The following is a 15,050-nucleotide window of genomic DNA, read 5'->3' on the forward strand; positions in this document are numbered from 1 at the left end:
CTCATCACTGAGGATCAATACAACCAAGCCATGAGGATTTGACATCCAGAGGAGGTATGTTTTTCTTACTTTCCTATCAAAAGTATAGCTAATTCTAACTTTTTCTCCACCTTGTCTATGTAAGCAACCTTGATCTTTTGTGTGTGTAGGCGAACCCGGATGTGGAGCATAGCGAGGAGGGGGATAGCGACGCTAGTAGCCATGGTGGTACTAACAAAATGTTTCCTCTTCAGATTCGTAGAGGAGCACCATACCTCCTCATGAGGCCTTCTTTTCTTGTATATGTATGATATCTCTTTGAGCCTACTGCTTGCGGCCACACTTTAGGTCACAAGCACTTAAACTTCCCTTGTAAATGATTTTGATATATAATGAATACATGGAATTTTATTTTCAATTCTCGTGCCCGTAAGATACATTTTCTTTTTCCCAAATACACAATCTGATGTATGGGAGGAGGAAAAAGAAAAACCAGAGAGCATGTGGTTGCTTTCTGGTTTTTTTTTTCCAGTTCTATTTTGCCGTCTATCAGCGCGTCTAAATTGCAAATAATTCACGTTTATACGCGCATCTATAATGCAGACTACATGCGCTTATACACGCGCTTCATAATTCAAATTTAAAAAAGAAATTAAATATATTTTTTAAAAAAATGACATTTTATGTTTTTCATTCACGTCTATCAGTGCTTGTAAAAGCACGTCTACCAGCGTGTCTATATGCGCGTGTATATGTCACTACAACAAAAAGACATCATACACGCACAGTTAGACGCGATTTTTGAATATAGAGAAAAACTTATGGGCGCGTCTATTCGCCCCTCTATCATTCCGCGTCTATAATCGCATGTATCGACGAATTTACACGCACAAATAGACGTGCAATAGACGCACATATACACGCGCATATAGACACGCTGGTAGACGCGCTTTTACAAGCACTGATAGACGCGAACGGAAAACAAAAAATATCCTTTTTTTAAAAAGGATATTTAATTTTCTTTTTTAATTTGAATAATGCAGTGCGTGTAATCTGCATTATAGACGCGCGAATAAACGTGAATTATATGCAATTTAGATGCGCTGATAGACGCGCAAAATAGAACTGGAAAAAAAAACCAGAAAGCAACCACATGCTCTCTGGGTTTTTTTTCCCCCCTCCCATATATCAGATTGTGTATTTGGGAAAAAGACAATGTATCTTACAGGCATGAGAATTGAAAGTAAAAGTCCATGTATTCATTATATAACAAAGCATTTACAAGGGAAGTATTGAGTGCTTGTGACTTAAAGTGTGGCCGCAAGCAGTAGGCTCAAAGAGATATCATACATATACAAAAAAAGAAGGCCTAATGAGGATGTATGATGCTCCTCTACGAATCTGAAGAGGAAACATCCTCGCTAGTACCACCATGGCTACTAGCGTCGCTATCCATCTCCTCGCTGTGCTCCACATCCGGGTTCGCCTACACACACAAAAGATCAGGGTTGCTTAAGGTGGAGAAAAAGTTATAATTAGTTATACTTTTAATAGGAAAGTAAGAAAAACATACCTCCTCTGGCTGTCGAATCCTCATGGCCCGGTTGTATTGGCCCTCAGTGATGAGACCCTCCTCATAAAAGTGAAGCCATGTCGCTGCGCGGTTATGGCCTCGATGGTAACCTACCTCTCTAGGGGTAGGTGTTCTACCAACGATGGTAGTCTGCAAAACATTTAGAGATATACAAAGAATTAGATGTCACAATATATTAGACTAAAATATATAAAGAATTTCAAAAAATATAAATTTAAAAAAACTAGAAATCAAAATATACTTACAAACTCTACCTCCCACGACTCTCTGCCGCCCGATCCGTAATGCGACGATCCCATGGTTTCCATTTGGATCCGTCGCGCCTCTGCGTGCTGGCGACTCTTCACTTTCTCAACTGCTTTCTTCTTGGCTTTCTTCCACTCTAGGTGGTGGCACATAGGTGGTTGGCTGTAGGCTCCACGCCCCTCCTCCAGCCTCCGCAGTGAGTCCCTGGCCTATGTCATGAGGTGGGATCTTTTGTTGTGAAGCATATCCCTCATTTTGTACGTCCCCAATCATCCGAGAATCGCTGACCCTCAGGATTTGGGTACCTCCTATGGACTGCCCTCAAGACCTCCTGCCACAAGCCGCTTTTCTGATTTTTGAAGGCAATGAAACAATCTTTATATGCCGCATGCACAATGCTCCTCATGTACGCCATTACATCCCTTCCCTCATCATCATGAAAGATGCCACCGGCATCTGTAACTCTATAGTAATGGCGTACAACCTCCTCTACATGATCTACTGGTGAGGGTGATCGCTTGGCACCTCCTAGGCAACCCCCACACAACCCTCGTCCTCCCCCTCGAATCTCCCTCCTCCCTCTTTGTCGACTGCCCTCTGCCTCACTGGACGCACGAGCTTCTGCAGATGCACGTGCTTCTGCAGATGCTTGTGCTTCAACCGATGCACGTGGAGCACGTGGAGTACCTGCAAATGGATTACCTGCATATGGAGTACCTGTATGTGGAGTACCTGCATGTGGAGTCTGGGAAGTAGTGCTAGGAAAAGATGCCAGAGGCGTCCCAGACATGACACTGAACACCTCGTCCGCTGTGGGAGAGCGGCCAAGGTGTCTGGTCATCTGTCCCATGAAGTCTTCCCTACTAGAAAAACCTCCAAAAAATGCATTGACCCCCCTGCCAAAGGAGGCCAATGTATCATTCATGCGATCCACATCTGGGTCATTGCTAGATGAACCAGGATACGACATCTGCAAAAAAAACACAGGAAAAAGACAAATTTATTTGCATACAAAAAACATATATTACCTACATTTTCAAAGAGATTTCTTTAGACATTGAGCAGAACGCTTAAGTGCTAATGCTTCTCTTAAACAAGAAAACTGATAAATACTTAAGTGAATATCCATAGAATAGAGGGCACATTGAGGCCTATATGCCTAGGTGAGGGCTCTAATTCACGAGATCCATATGTAGAACACACAAGCTTCAATCTCACTTTATGTAAAGAATGTAATGTTTGTATAAATGTGTATAAAAGTATATCATTTTCTAATTTGTCACTTTTAGATCTAACTAGACTTCTATTTAGGAGTTAATCAATACCACGCAACAAGATTCTGCTCTAGGTGATGTCATACAATAGGACCTTGCTCAAAAGTATTTATTATTGATTGTAGCCTTATAAACTTCAATATAGGAAAATTTATAAAAGACTATGACTAGGGTGTCCTAAATTGTAGCATAGCTTTCCTATTGCATACAAAAACACTACATTGCAATTTTTAAGCCTTTGATATAACATTGCAGTTCATCTTCTGTCCAGGCGTCTATTTGCGCATCTATGTCCAGCGCGTCTATTTTTGCGTCTATGTCCATGTCTACATCTCAGTGTAGACGCAGACATAGACGTGCTAGACAGAAGATGAACCACGACTATGGAAAGATGATAAAGACTTGAGGATGACCTCTATAGTACCTCAAGGAAAAGGAACGAGTAAAGTGCTAACAAAAGAAGAACTTCGTAAGTTAAATAGTTTTTGTGTGCTCAATAGTGATGTTATGAGTAAATGGGTGACACTATATAATGAAGCAAGGGCAAGAAGAAAAAGCGAAAGACAAGCATTTCGCACTAGATATGGACGTAATGTCTCATTTCTAGATCATCTAAATACGCTCCCACATCATATTGACATAGATTGGTTACATGAGAAAATGGAGAGAATGGAAAAAGAGGAGAAAATTAATATATCTCAAGAAGAGTGGGAATATGCACGAGGTTGCTTATCAAAGGTGAGACATACTATCAATTAATTTGTTTCTATAAGTTTTATTTTATATAAATAATTGACATGTTTGATCTTTTATCTTTTACTACTAGTGCACATTATTCAATGCACTTTGGTGTGAGGGTAAACATCTTCGAACTCAACGTATAGATAAAAAGATAAATACCCAAGATTGTGGTGTCCTTGCTCACTTCGAGACTGCCAATGGTATCATGGAAGGTTATTGTGGCTTGATCCAAGATATTCTGAAGCTTGACTTCAGACGATTCTTTATATATGTACTGGATGTGAAGTGGTTTAAAGAAGTGGTAACAAATGGTGAGCATTGCACAATCAGACGTCATCCAAGTGGTTTTGTAATCATTGACTCTACAAAATTTCACCAAAACAAGAATGACACATTAGTACTACCTCAACAATGCGAGCAGGTATATATACAAAGGCTAAATTTTTTATATATATACATGTGATACATATACACAATATAATAAGTACTTAAGTCAATGCGCTTTTGTTTTTCAAATACAAGTTGTGTATCATCCAATGGTAAACAATAACCGATGGTGGTATGTCATCCCTATATCTAATCATTCAAAACCAATATATGGTAATATTACCGACATGGAGATAGCAGATGACAGTCCAACAAATAATGATGATGTGCATGATGATACCATAATGGATGATATGCGTGATATAGTACAAGATGAACCTTGCGATGATGTTCAAGGAAATGCATAAGAAGACAATAATGTGATTGTCGATGATATTGATGAAGTTATTGAGCAATATAGCAACACATCTGATAGTGGGATAGACTTATTAGTTTTGTTACCTCTTGGTAACATAGACCTAGAAGTAGATAGTTTAGCAAGGGCTGATCTCATTGAAGATGAGATGGATCATTCACTGTAACATACTTAATTTTCTTATTGATTCAATATATGTGTATTCCTAATTCTATGCTTTTTATCATGCGCACACGTGCATACTCAAGAATCAATAGTCAATTTTAAAGTAAGCATTGAATTTTCGATAATAAAAAGGAAGTATCTTTTATCATCTTCAAGTATATAGAGAAATTACGAGATACATATTGGAATGCTTGCTACTAATTGTAAGGTTTCTGTCGCTTGCCGCTAATTACTTATATCAGGCTTGGCAACTGGAGGAAGTGCCATTCATTAGAGAGCAATGAAAAAGTAATTATTAACTCTATTTTTTTAATTCAATGATTCAATGTGTATTCTTAATTCTATGGTTTTTATCATGCGCACATGTGCATGCTCAAGAATCAATTTCATGTGGTTAAATAATTATTAACTTTGGTTTTTCAATTATGTGAATTGCTAATTTTAGGTGGTTAAATAATTGTGTGTCTGCTGGCGCGTCTATATTAGCGTCTATTTGCACGGATATATAGACGCAAAATTCGTGTATATTTACACGCAGGTTTACACGCATTTATAGACGCGCCCGACTTTGCGCGTCTAACGTGCACGTCTATGCCTTGTTTCTGTTGTAGTGTGTGCGTCTATTGCACGTCTATTTCTGCGTGTAAATTCGTTGATACATGTGATTATAGATGCGAAATGGTAGACATGCAAATAGACGGGCGGATAGACGCGCCCGTAAGAATTTCTCTATATTCAAAAATCGTGTCTAAATATGCATCTGAGGCCTTTTTGTTGTAGTGTAAAAGGTCGTAATAAACTGATATGGAAGGTGTTGTGGATTTTCCAATGTTGTGGTAATTCTAGTTTAAATGAATCGTCGTTGATTTTGTGTATGATCTTGAATGGTCCATAAAATCTAGGTGCTAATTTGACAATGGGGTGTTTATCTACACTTTGTAATATTCGTTTTTCAATTCGTAACCAAACATAATCATCAACTTTAAAATTCATAGCATGTCTTTTTTTGTTTGCTTGTTTTGTGTATGATTGCTGGGCTTTGGCAATCATATCTTTAACTTTATCAAAATTAGTAGCATGCATGTTAGCAATATCATCAGCAGTTTGAATTTTATTTGATAATGATGTAACAGGTGTAGACAATCGATATCCATAAATAATTTCAAATGGTTCTTTCTTTGTAGCTGTATGTGGTGTGTTATTATATGCAAACTAAAGTAAATGTAGATATGTATCCCATGTATGTGGTTTTGAAATGGTGTAAGCACGCAAAAGATCTAAAATAGGACTGTTAGTAGTTTCTGTTTGACCATTTATTTCAGGATGAAATGCAGATGAAAAATCAATCTTTGTTCCTAAGTTAGCAAACAAAGTAATCCAAAAATTATTGCAGAATCTAAAATCACGATTAGAAAAAATGACATTTGGTAAACCATGGTTAGTGAAAACAGTTTTCAAAAACAATTGAGCAGCTTGAGATGCAGTTAAGGTTTTCTTGCATGGAATAAAATATGCTTGTTTGCTGAACCTGTCTACAACAGTCCAAATCATATCATGATTAGCTTTAGTGTTAGGTAGACCAGTGATAAAATCCATTGAAATCTATTCCCATGGTCGTGATGGAATGGAATATAATGGCATTAATAAACCATATTGTTTACAATGGTGTCTTTTTACTCGTTGACAAATTAGGCATTCAGATATAAGATTAGATACATCAGTGTCAATGTGTAGCAAAAAAAAATCCTCAATCAATGTACGCAAAGTAGATATAACTCCTCTATGACCTTGATATGGGGGAAAATGAATTTCATGCAAAACAAAAGATCGAAATGGAACAGTTACACATAATCTTTTTTCTTTCAGTATAAATCCATTAGTGTAAGACAATGAATCAATAGGAATCCAATTATTTGCAACTAGTTTATTCCAATCAGCTTGAAAAGTAGGATCTTGGTGATAAGTATCTTTCATAGAAATAAGGGAATCAAATGATATCACAGAAATATTTTGAATTATCGGTCTTCTACTCAAAGCATCAGCAACAACATTCTCTTTTCCAAGTTGATATTGTATAAGGGGATAAAAACTTTGAATAAAAGAAGCCCATTTAATGTGTCGGTCAGATATTTGTGGTTGACTAAGAAGATGTCTAATGCTTTGTTGGTCAGTTTTGATCATGAATTCAGATCCCATTAAATAACGTTTCCATTGACGTAAGACTTATACTATGGCTAGCAATTCCTTGTCATAGGTAGAATATTTAAGTTCAGATGGTTTGAGTTTGCAGCTAGAGTAAGCTATGGGATGAGAATCTTGCATAAGGACTGCTCCTATTCCAGATCCACTAGCGTCAGTAACTACTAAGAAGAATGGTCTATTGAAGTCAGGTAATTGCATGAGTTAAAGCATGTTTCAACAAATCAAAGGAATTTTGTTGATTGTCAGACCAATTATACACAATACCCTTCTTTAAGAGTTTTGTCAAAGGTAATGCAAGTAATGAGAAATTCCTCACAAATGTTCTGTAAAAGCTAGCAAGACCTAGAAAAGAACGTAATTCATGCACATTTTTTGGTATCGGCAAATTAAAAATTGCTTCTATCTTTTTAGGGTCGACTTTAATACCTTCTGATGAAATAATATGTCCTAGATATTCAATTTCTATTTGGAAAAATTCACTCTTTTCTGGATTAAATATAATTGATTGTCTTTTAGTAACTTAAAAACTAAAGACAAATGTTCATAATGCTCATTCTCATTTTTACTGAAAACTAATATGTCATCAAAGAAAACAATGACACAATGCTGATGTTTCAAAAATATGCAATTCATCATACGAATGAATGTAGCTGGTGCATTAGTTAAACCAAAAGGCATAACCAGAAATTCATAGTGTCCAAATTGTGTTCTAAATGCAGTTTTGAATATATCAGATTTGTCCAATCTTACTTGATGATATCCAGATTTAAGATCTATCTTGCTGAATATGGCAGATCCTTGTAGCTTGTCCATAAGATCATCTACCCTAGGAATCGGGTATCTATTCTTAACAGTAATTTTATTTAGGACACGATAATCAATGCACATGCGATCGGTATTATTTTTCTTTTTCACTAATAAGACAGGTGCACCAAATGGAGAACTACTAGGTCTAATTAATCCTCTGTTAAGCAATTCATCTATTTGGTTCTTTGAATTTCTTTCTGTTCAATTTGGTTATGTCTATATGGTGCTTTACATGGTGGTTGTGTTCCAGGAATTAAATCTATATTATGATCTTCAGGACGTGAAGGTGGTAATCCAGGTGGTAAATAATCAACAAAAAAATCTTGGAATTGGAAAAGAAATTGCGCATGCCTAGGATGCATCTGGTTTTCTTTAGCTTGAATTTCATTCACCCATATTAAATAGGATTTGCTACTTTTACGTAATGAACGTTTAGCTTGAGTATGAGTAAGCAATGGAAAATTATTGGAAGTGTACATACCATGCAGTGTGATTTGTTTTTCTTAAAAATAAATTTTAATTGAATGCATAGAATAATCTATATCATGATTGTATTGATGACGCCAAGGCATTCCTAAGATTATGTCACTAAACTGCAAAGGTACAACTAAGAAATTTCTTCATTCAATATAATCACCAATTTTAATTTCTAAATTATGCACCTCTTGTGTTCCATTATATCTCGTACCTAGGAATGCAGCCTTAATGCAATAATGTGTAGAAACAGTATGTAAATTCAACTGTTTGACCAATTTTACAGAAATAAAGTCATGTGTGCTCCCATCATCATGTAAATTAGTCTTTTCTTTACCATGCACAAAACATTTCATTGTTAATAAGGAATGGGTAGTTGGCATACCTGGCAAAGTATCAGAAGTAGTACAATGTCGTCATCTTCTTCTGTAAAGTCTGACATCTCTTTACGTTCTTCATCTTCTATTGCTCCCAGATAATTGATATGAACAGATGGCTTTTTGGATTGACAATTGGCTGCTAGATGTCCAGGTTGATGACATTTATAACAAACTATGGGTTTTGCTTTGGATACATTATTGTAATGGCAGGAAGTTTAGGAATGTTGGGATTTGACTGTAGAGATGGCTCAGGGTTCGGATTTGTGTTTGACGGCAAGGCAGGTGGTCGTGTCCAAGATTTACGGAATGAAGATGGAAGAAAACGACTTTGATTGAATCTTCGAATATTTGAATTGAATTGTTTGAAACCAAAGTTACCATTAGTTGGGAATTGTTGTGGTTTCTTGTCTCGTCCGCGAATTTTGTCTTCAGTGTCATGGGCCAAGGAAATTGTATCTTCAAGGGTTGTTGGCTTGAGCATATTAAAGGCCAGACATAAACTTGTGTTTATGAGTTGCTTTAGGTACATCTTCGAGCATTCGTAGTTGCAATAGGACATTCCAGAAACATTCAGTATATTGTGAAATAGGTTCGCGATCCCTTTGTTGTAGAAGATCCCATTGTTTGATTGCTTTTTCGTGGAATTGGGGAGGAAGGAAATTCTGCAAAAATTTCTTTTGGAAAGTCTCCCAAGTAGTAGTCCACCATAAGGATGCTCGGTCAACTAAATGGTTAGTGACACATTTAATTTTGTCTTTCTCAGCATATGTTTCTTCATGGAAATAATCATCAAATTTATTGATAAAAGCAAGGACAGAGTCTTTCCATCGCGTGATCCATTGAAAGTACGAAATTTGAAGTTTCTTTTACTTATCTTTGTTTCTTTCTGAATAGATTGGGCTTCAAGTGTTGCATCGATGGTACGTCGTATAAGATCTTCAGATTGTGATCCATCTTGGTCAGTGGTAGGTCGTTGCAGATTGGCCAATTGAGCTTGCAAAGCTTGTCGTGCTCTTTATTCCTCTTGAAGCTGCATCATAATCAAATCCAACTTTTGCTCCATTGTTAGTTCGGGTAGATCTCCTTCAGCCATAAAATCTTCCATGGTTTGATCAGTCATCCTGCAAAATTTCAAAAGACCTCACACACTCAAAACCTTGTTAGCGGGATGAGCGTAGCTCAAAGGCGGGTTTACAAGGCTTGTATATATATTTTTTAGTTTGGCTTTTGTAGTATTTCTCCTTTACGATTGCAAAATTTGATGTCACAACCGTCTTCCAAGAAAATAGTTTTGCGTATAGTCTGTGTATAGACTGCGTGTTGATGATTGTTTGCTGTAATATGCTTCTGTCAGTTCACAGGTGTGAACAGGGGCTTCCAGAGGGTAGTAAATTGAGTCGTGTGTTGCTGAGTATGAACTGCCTTTATGATAGTTGTTGAAGATGACTTGTAGGACCTTAATGACCAGTGACTTTAGTCTTTTGGTGACTAAGCATGAATTTGGAGGACTTTAGGACGTTTTCATCAGATTCGGCGACGACGGGTAGTATATGTTGCTGCTGTTGACGGTTTAATTTCAGGATTGAAGCTTAGTAATAAGCTTCTTTTAAAGCTAATAAGCCTATTGTGAAAACTTGAGAGCTATGAATGAAATTTCTTATATGTTCTCCACGACTCCATGAAGGATCTTCCCGTGTGGTCCTCCACATGCAGAGGCCGGTCCTTCGCAATCTGAGTGTATAACAGGGGGTTCTTGACTGCTAGGAACACGCTGGTATCGACTGTTTGCCACGAGACTGACTGTAGAGCTCGATTGTTCCAGGAGCTCGGCCTTCACGCGAGATGGTAAGTGATTGGAAACTCTTGATCTCAACTTTGCTCTGATACCATTGGTGCACACATCGGACGCCGTATGCGCACGTAGTGAGCATCAGAAGGTCCCCAAGAACAAAAGAACTCTACTTTTTGCACAAAAAACAATGAAGAAAGCTTGCACGACATGAAGCAAGAGACAAATTGAGTGCAATCTCCCCCCATGCCTTGTGTGAGCGCTCCACAAAGCATGTATTTTATAGATTATTCATCTCAAGCTCAAATAATAGCCCAATTTACAATTAGCACGCTTTAGCTTTTGTGTTTGCTTTTGTGCTACTAAAGAATTAAAGCTATTGGGCGCCCAAGGAGTCAGGCAGTACCCAAATACAATGTCCAATACAAATATTTAAATCGTGCGCTCATGCGCATACAAAAATAATGAATAAATATCAAGTGCTTTAATAAATAAGCACATCAAAATATGGATGACATGCCTAAGATACACGCCCATAAAAAATTGATGATAATTTGAATACACGCTATCCTCCAATGCTTCCCAATGCCACTGTTGCTTGCTCTACACATCAACTGAAGCATTCACAATTGTTAGAAAAATAATACAATTAAACCAACAAAAGTGAATACCTAGCAGTCTTTAGCTACAAAAATAATTTGGTTAGAACTCAATCCTAACCTTAATTTATTGTGAGTGCGCACTCTAAACTCATAAAACGTTTATTAATTTAAATATGTATTTTGCGGAATCACTCGCTATGAAATCACCCACTTACACATTAAATTAACAAAATGCCCAAAAAGGATAGGCATCCCTATCGACTTTTCGCACAAAGAATCCACCTTGTGTATGAGCCCTAGTAATAAAATTTTACGGAATCCACCGCAAAACCTCACGAAATCCACTGTGGAATATGCCTCTTGGCATCATTAGGATGGTTTTGAAGCGTCTATTGATTAAGTACCGAGTCTTATGCATGAACTCCTTTATTAATTATCTATTATTGTGGAGAGTTAATAGTTCAATCATGTGCACAAAATAGTAGCTCCTCAATGTAGGGAATCTATTACTACATCTTCAAAAATATGGGTTGTGTTTGGATTGGAAAAAGTGGTTGATTTTCCATTGTTAAAGGTCTCAATATGTTAAAATTTACATAGTTTCATAGGAATATGCTCTTGATTGTTGTAGCAGATCTTTTCCATGCGAGAACAGCCTCTTGGAATTTAAAATGGAGTCATTATTGAGTTGCCTCTAATATAAATTTGAATCGGCTGCCTGATAGCCTAGTAACATAGAAGGTCTTGAACATTCTTAGTTAATGGTTTTATCTAGGGATCACACTAATTCAAACAACAATCTACTAGTCTATGGATGGTGAGTTCGTTGAATCCTTGTGATGCAGAAATAGACAAAATCCATAATATAAAATAAAAATCATCCTCTTTTCATAATAAATTCTAGTAAAATGTCATAAATACCATAAATCCATAACAACTAGAAGGGAGAGTACCTCCATTTAAGGTGCTACACTTACTTCACATTTGCTCCCACGACATTGAGTTACATTTACCAATATTGTTTAAGTCAAGCCAAGCACTAGCACAAGTAAAATTCACTTGCACGTGCCAAGTTGAGTGAAGTTCACTGGTGTGTGCGAGCTGCCAAACACAACTCGGTGTTTTTGGTGGAGGGATGCATTGATGAGATGCACATTGACCAGCGTGGCCACGAGTCATTATGTGAGGAAAGGATTATCGATGCTACTTTCATCAATCCACAGAGACCAACTCCAGGGTTGATTATCTTATGTACTGATCCAGGTTTTTTACAACCCGGATTATTACCACAAAATTTGGCCAAAGCCCCTATCAAGAGCCTACCATATCACTCTGGGTTTACTCTTCAAGCACTAGGTATGCTACATTGCTTCTCGATTACGATAACTCTAGAAAATGGGGGGAACAAGTTCTTAGGAGGCATGTCAATGTAAAGGGTAAAAGGGATGGTTATCTTAGTGAAGATGAAAATGGATTACACCTAGGAGTTGAGTGAATGCATAGATTTTTCAAAGGACTAGCCTCCAACTACACATGGGCTCCGTCTGCATCACTAAGATTTGGAATCTATCACCATCATTAGAGGACACCTCACCCTAGCACACAAGTCAATATCCACATCATGGTGTCATTTGGATCTTGCACAAAAGCTTACAAGCATGGACCCCTTTTGTCACATGCTTATATGTATTTATATACATATGGGATACTAAAGTGAAAGCAGCTTTTGGAAGCCCTTTTTTATAATCTCAATAACTCCCAAGAAAAAGCGAATTTCAAGAAAATTCTCGCGAAGGCCGATCGGTTTCGACCTGGTCTACAAAGTTGCAGAAGAAACTTTTCTCAAATTCCTCACGGATTTGAAGTTACGAAGGCACAGACTACTGGCTACATGCAATTTTATTCTCTCTTTCACCACACCAACTTTCCACTCTATCCTTCTTGTAAATATATTATAATAATGTGCTTTGGGCACCCACCTCTTGTAATCTAGCTCCATTTCTCTATGTTGTCTACCACCACCCTTGGCTTCTTGCATGATGACCAAGGTGGGGACTTGTCCCATTCACTATGCTCCATATTTTCAAAGATGCCATACATCATCTAGGATTATGTTAATCAAGAAGATTAGCTTAATCTAATCCCTCATGGAGGCTATATAAAGAGCCCATGGAGAAAGAAGAAAGAAGGAGGGGAAGAAGGACAATGACAAGTCCATGAGAGCACTCTACAATATCCTCATCTCTTTGAGGTAAGCTATGAGTAAGTTCTTTTATTATGTAGTATAATGGCAAGCTTCCTCTACCTCTTCTCCTATTATCTCCCTCTCTTCTCATCTTCTCATTCCATGTAGCATAATGGGAAGCTTCCTCTACCTCTTCTCCTCTTGTCTCCCTCTCCTCTCATCTCTCTCTCTTATATTCCAAGGTGGTGTCTAGTACATATATTCTCTCTTGTAAATTTGTGCCTTGGCTCTATTGATTCTCTTTGAGAATAGGGATGTCCTAGCCATCCTCCCTTTGGCTAGGTGGTGCCCCTCTTTAGTTCTCTTAATGAGGATTGGAGGTTGGATGGGTGAGAGGCAACCCGTTCATCATTTCAGCCCTCATTTTTGGTGCCCCCACTGAGGAGTTCTCAAGCTATGCTCTACAACTTCCATGAAGAAAGAAACATCTAAGGAGTTGTCCTCTTCTTCAACGAGTGTTTGTCAAGAAATCACTAAGGAGGAATCTTCATCAAACCCTATTCAAGGGATTCGCCGCTCAAGAGTACTGCAATGGTCTCCAAAAGAAGCTCAAGAGAAGAAGGATCTTTATCGACAAACGGCACGTATGTGGGTAAAGCAAGTTAATTACATACATCCTTCTTTGCTTCATGAGAAATCTTGCTCTCATCAAGTCTCTACGTCAAGACATTGTGTTGAGTGCTTGGTGTCTAGTGTAAAGACACTCCCTACAAAGCTTCGTCTTCAAGTGGTGAAGGCGCTTTCAAATTCGGGGATTAACAAGTTTTTGGAGGGTGAGTTACACATCAATGGTGTGCGGTATTGGCGAGAGGCTACATATGGTGATGCGCTTCAACTACTACTAGCAAGAAGACTCAAAGTAATTGAGAAGGTAGCTATCGAAGCCTATGAACTTTACAAAAGTGATGATGGTCACACAAAAGCTACGCTAATCAGTGGTGAGCAAATCCTTCGCATCTCTCGAATGGTGGGATCTAAGAGGCCATAGCTTCAACGACACGCTTCATGAAAGTTTGTAGTGTAAATTTGTAGTTAATGCATAAATGACTACTCCTACTTTCTACAACTTTCAATCGGTTCAAAACATTCGGGTGGATGTGTACATTAGTAGAAAGATACATTTTCAGCAAAGGTTGGTCTTCTATTTTGGAGCTGAGAGGTTGAGAGAGATCTTGTTGTCTCCTGATCCCATAATACTCCCTATTTTGGATTATAACATATCCTTTAATGTACACATATTCGTTCTACTCTAAGTGTATCCCATGAACCATAGGGACTTGTATGGACCTATCCGTCCACTTGCTAGACAAACCGTGCATATAATTGTTAGCACAAAGCTCAGGTTTCAAAATGCTATAAGGGTCTTATTGGGCCCTCGTCGTCTTGCTGAGATTAATGCATCTATAAATCCATTTATTCTACCCTTAATAAGATATGACTTGGGCCTAGACGTGTTCATCTTTATTTTGTATTGAGCTAGATCAACATCTTCCTATCATGGCTTTTCCAAGTTTTTTTGGACACAAAGGGGAGAAATCTTTGGACTTTTTGGATGACTTAGAAATGGCCTTTCTAGTCACAGGCCGGGATGATGAAGCAACCAAAGTACGGGCCTTTCCTTTAGTTCTAAAGGGTGATGCTCGAGTGTGGTATCAAGCTCTCTCAGAGGCTACAAAGGGTAATTGGGAGGATCTCAAGACCGCATTCATGCACAAGTACCAAGATATAGAGCCACCTGAAGATATTTGGAGACAACTCTTAGATCTTCGTCAAACTATAGCAGGGGAGTACCAAGCATATGAATGCATGT

This window comes from Lygodium microphyllum, chromosome 6, assembly GCF_053477565.2.
Source record: "Lygodium microphyllum isolate KBCC chromosome 6, Lygodium_microphyllum_v1.1.10, whole genome shotgun sequence".
NCBI classification, from domain to species: domain Eukaryota; kingdom Viridiplantae; phylum Streptophyta; class Polypodiopsida; order Schizaeales; family Lygodiaceae; genus Lygodium; species Lygodium microphyllum.